This window comes from Eptesicus fuscus, chromosome 6 (genome assembly GCF_027574615.1).
Source record: "Eptesicus fuscus isolate TK198812 chromosome 6, DD_ASM_mEF_20220401, whole genome shotgun sequence".
NCBI classification, from domain to species: domain Eukaryota; kingdom Metazoa; phylum Chordata; class Mammalia; order Chiroptera; family Vespertilionidae; genus Eptesicus; species Eptesicus fuscus.
In genome coordinates this window covers 76,604,495-76,610,126 of record NC_072478.1, presented here as the reverse complement: position 1 = coordinate 76,610,126, position 5,632 = coordinate 76,604,495, and positions in this window count along the sequence as shown.

Sequence of the window (5,632 nt, the reverse complement as noted above, 5' to 3'; positions counted from 1 at the left end):
CTATTGGGACAGTATCTACAAATTACCTGAAAGATGGGGAAATGTGTAGCTAGCGATGGACATTACTTTAAATAAAGCACTTTTGATGTTTTTCTTTAAATTATCATGTTTTCTTTGATTACAAAATCCACATTAACCAGTACACCTAAAATGTTATATTTCTAAATGGAAAAGCTTAGAGAATAAAACTTATAGAAGAAAAAGTAGAAAAACATATCTTCATAACTTGCAGTAGGCAAAATATTTCTTAGCCAAAACACAAAAAGCACCCAAAATAAAGTGGGGAGAGGGAGGTAAATTTGACTTTATCAACTTAAAATTTTTCTGCTCGTCAAAAGACCTCATTCAGTAAGTAAATAGGCAAGGCACAGAATATGAGAAATGAATGACTCATATCCAGAATAAGAAATCAACTGAATAAAAAACTGGACAAAAGTCTACAAACGACACTTTAAAAAAGAAAACAAACACATGGTCAACAATGTTCTAAACATCTCTGATCATTATGAAATACAAATTAAAGCCACTATGAGGTATTATGTCACACACACTAGGATAACTAAAATAAAAATGAGTGATCATACCAAACACTGGCAAAGATGAACAACTAGACCTTTATACATTGTTAGTGAAGTTTATGTTATTTAACATAAAATAACAATTTTAGACAAGCATTTGGCAGTTTCTTACTAAAGTTCAATACTTATTTACCTTCTGACACAAAAATTCCACACCTACGTATAGACCCAAGAGAAATGAAACATAGGTGCACAAAAAGACTAGTATAAAGATGCTCATAGCACCCTTATTCATAATAGATCAATTCTGTGGGGAAAATATGAAAACCAATTAACAAGAAAATAAACAAATTTCATTAAATAAAATACTTATCATCAATGAGAAGGAACAAAAGAACATAAAATGTTATTTTTAAATATTATATCATTTAAATTAAGAACAAGGACATAGAAAATTGGTGTATGATGAGAGAAATCAGAAATCATTGCCTCTGGTGGTGGTGGTGGAGGGGGGGGGGTTAAAATTGGCAGGCCCAGCTGGCATGGCTCAGTGGTTGAGTGTCGACCTAAGAACCAGGAGGTCAGGGTTTGATTCCTGGTTGCAGGCTCTATCCCCAGTGTGGGGCGTGCAGGAGGCAGCCAATCAATGATTCTCTCTCATCATTGATGTTCTATCTCTCTCTCCCTCTCCCTTTTCTGTGAAATCAATAAATAAATAAATAAAATAAAAAAGTTGATGGGAAGGCTGCATGAGGGAGTTTACCTGTGTGGTGGTAATATTCCACATCTTTTGACTGGTAGTTACAACTATAAAAACATTATACTGAGCACTTAAGATTCGTACCTTTTGTTGTTAGTAAATTATACATTAATTAAAAAATAAACTGCTATTCTATAACAAAATGATACCTTGGCAGAGCTTTACAATTTTATTATTTCATACTATAGCCCTAAGATTACCATAAACCCTAAGGCACTCAGGTAAAGAATAACATGAGTGGAAACACAACAGAGAAGACATGTACATAGACACTAGATCTCAAGAACAATAAGAGACGTATCCTTTTTAAAAAATCTTTATTGCTGAGAGTATTACAAATATCCCCCACTTTTTTCCCCTCTTGCCACCTACCACCTGGTTCCCATGCCACCCGAGGCCTTCAACAAACTATGCTAATATATGTCTGTGTTCATGGGCAATGCATATATGCATGTGAATTCTTTGGTTAATCTCTTCCTGCCCCTCCCCATTCCCTCTGAGATTCTTCAGTCTGTTCCATGTTTCCATGCCTCTGGTTCTATTTTATTCATCATTTTATTAGATTCCACGTATTAGTGAGATGATGTGATACTTATCTTTCTCTGACTGGCTTATTTCACTTAGTATAATACTCTCCAGGTCCCTACATGCTGTAAAAAAGAATAATAGATCCTTCTTTTTTACAGCTACATAGTATTCCATTGTGTAAATGTATCAAAGCATTTTTACTCATTCCCCTACTGATGGGCACTTGGGCTGTTTCCAGATCTTAGCTATTGCAAAGTGTGCTGCCATGAACATAGGGATGTATATATTCTTTCTGATTGGTGTTTTAGGATTCTTAGGATATATTCCCAGAAGTGGGATCATTAGGTAAAATGGCAGTTCCATTTTTAATTTTTTGAGGAAACTCCACACTGTTTCCCATAGTGGCAGCACTAGTCTGCATTCTCACCAGCAGTGTACTAGGGTTCCTTTTTATCCACAACCATACCAGCACTTGTTTGATTTATTGATGGTAGGCATTCTGGCAGTTATGAGGTGGTACCTCACTGTTGTTTTAAGTTTCACCGCTCTGATCATTAGCGGCATTGAGCATTTTTCCATCCCTCATGGGCCATTTGCATGTCCTCTTTAGAGAAGTATCTATTTAGGACTTCTGCCCATTTTTTAATTTGATTGTCTTCTTTTATGATTACTTTATATATTTTGGTATTTAACCCCTTATCAGATGCATTATTGGAAAATATGATTTCCCATAAAGTGAGTGCCCTTTTCATTTTTATGTTGTTTCTTTTTGCTGTGCAGGAGCTCTTTGGTTTGATGTAATCCCATTTGTTTATTTTTTTTCCTGTTTCTCTTGCCCTAGGCAATGTATCTGTGAAAATTCTGCTACATGAGATGTTTGCAATTTTGCTGCTTACGTTTCTTCTAGGATTTTTATGATCTCATGACTGACATTTAAGTCTTATTCATTTTGAGTATATTCTTGTGTATGGTGTAAATTGGTAGTCTAGTTTCATTTTTTTTGTATATACCTGTCCAATTTCCCAACACCATTTATTAAGAGACTGTCTTTACTCCACTGTATACTCTTGCCTCCTTTGTCAAATATTAATTGAGCATAATGGCTTGGTTCCATTGCTGGGTCTCTCTTCTGTTACACTGATTGATACATCTATTCTTGTGCCTGTATCAGGCTGTTTTGATTACAGTGACTTTGTAGTATAGTTTCATATCTGGTACTGTGACCCTCCAACTTTATTCTTCCTTCTCAAGATTGATGTGGCTATTTGGGGTCTTTCTGGTTCCATCTAAATTTTTGGAGTATATGTTCTAGATCTGTGAAATATGCCTTTGGCATTTTAATAGGGATTACATTGAAAATCTATAGATTTGTTTACTTAGTATGGACATTTTAATGATATTAATTCTACCAATCCTTGAACATGGTGTATTCTTCTACTTGTTTATATCTTCCTCTTTTTTTCAACATCCTGTAGATTTCCAAGGGCAGGTCTTTTATCTTTGTGGTTATGTTTATTCCTAAGTATTTTTTTTTTATTGCAATGGTAAATGGGATATTGTTTTTTAGTTTCTCTTTCTGCGAGTTCATTATTGGTGTACAAGAATGTAATGGTTTTTAGCTAATAATTTTGTATCCCGATACATTGCTAAATTCATTTATTAGATCTAGTAGTTTTTTAGTGGGGTCTTTAAGATTTTCTATGTACAATATCATGTCATCTACAAATATTGACAGTTTTACTTCCTCCTTTCTGATATGGATGCCTTTCATTTTTTCTTCTTTTGGGCTCACTGTGGGTATGACTACCATTATTATCTATTCTATCCTATATAATAAAGAGGTGATATGCAAATTGACAATCACTCAAACACACAAGATGGCTGCCCCCATGTGGTCAAAGATGGCCATGCCCTGGTGGACACAAGGTGGCTACCACAAGATGGCCGGCAGGGTAGGGCAGTTGGGGGTGACCAGGCCTGCAGGGGAGGACAGTTTGGGGGGACCAGGCCTGAAGGGGAGGGCAGTTAGGGGTGACCAGGCCAGCAGAGGAGGACAGTTAGGGGTGACCAGGATGGCAAGGGAAGGAAGTTAGGGGTGACCGGGCCAGCAGGGGAGGGCAGTTGGGGGTGACTAGGCTGTCAGGGGAGGGCAGTTAGGGGTGGCCAGGCCAGCAGGTGAGGGAAGTTGGGGGTAACCAGGCCTGCAGGGGAGGGAAGTTGGGGGCAACCAGGCCAGCAGGGGAGGACAGTTCAGGGGGACCCAGGCCTGCAGGGGGAGACAGCTGGGGGAAATCAGGCCAGCAGGGGAAGACAGTTGAGGGTGACCCAGGCCTGCATGGGAGGGAAGTTGGGGTGACCAGGCCTGCAGGGGAGGGCAGTTAGGGGTGACCAGGCCAGCAGGGGAGGGCAGTTAGCTGTGACCAGGCTAGCAGGGGAGGACAGTTAGGGGCAATCAGGGTGGCAGGAAGAAGAGGTTAGGGGCAATCAGGCAGGCAGGCAGGTGACCACTTGGGAGCCAGAAGTCCTGGATTGTGAGAGGGATCCCAGATTGGAGAAGGTGCAGGCTGGGCTGAGGGACACACACACCCCCTTGTGCATGAATTTTGTGCAACGGGCCTCTAGTATATATATATTAAAGCCTAAGTGACTATTACAACCAAACAACCAGAAAGAATGGAACAACTGGTCAACCAGTTGCTATGATGCGCACTGACCACCAGGGGGCAGGTGCTCAACACAGTAGCTGCCCCCTGGTGGTCAGTACATTTTCACAGCCAACCTCCCATGGCTGGCCAACCTTCCCTGGTCCCTCCCCCCAGCCAGTCTCTCCTCAGGTGGCCACCCCAATTGGGGCTGGTTGGCCAACCTCTCATGGTCCCTCCACCTGTCCATTCCTCCTGGCCGGCAGGCCCTAATTGGGACTCAGCGAGATGGCCCTGATCAGCCCTGATCACTGGCCAGGCCTAGGGACCCTACCTGTGTACAAATTCGTGCACCGGGCCTCTAGTGTTCAATAAGAGTGGTGAAAGCAGAAACCCTGACTGTTCTTGTTCTTAGGGGAAATGCTTTTAGTATTTTTTTAAAATATATTTTATTGATTTTTTTATAGAGAGGAAAGGAGAGGGAGAGAGAGTTAGAAACACTGATGAGAGAGAAACATCAATCAGCTGCCTCCTGCATAACCCCTACTGGGGATGTGCCAGCAACCAAGGTACATGCCCTTGACCAGAATTGAACCTGAGACCCTTGAGTCCGCAGGCCGACGCTCTATCCACTGAGCCAAACCAGTTAGGGCAATGCTTTTAGTTTTTGTTTGCTCACTGGGTATGATGTTGCTATGTTTGTTATATACAGCCTTTGTTATGTTAGGGTATGATTCTTTTATTCCCACTTTGCTGAAAGTCTTTATCAATAATGGCTGTTGGATCTTGTCTAATGCTTTTTCTGTGTCTACTGATATAATCATGTGATTGTCATTCACTTTTTTATGTGATATATCATATTTATTGATTTGCAAATATTGTACCAGCCTAGCATTCCTGGAATAAATCCCACTTGGTCATGGTGTATGATCTTTTTAATATATTGCTAGATACAATTTGCTAATATTTTGTTGAAGATTTTAGCACTTATGTTCATCCAGGATATTGGCCTATACTTCTCTTTGTAGTGCCTTTATCTGGTTTGTAATTAGGATAATGCTGGCCTCTTAAAAAGAGCTTCGAAGGGTTCTTTCCTCTTGGTTTTTTTTGGAATAGGTTGAGGAGGATAGGTGTTAGTTCTTCTTTGAATATTTGGCAAAATAAGTCTGTGAAGCCATCTGGTC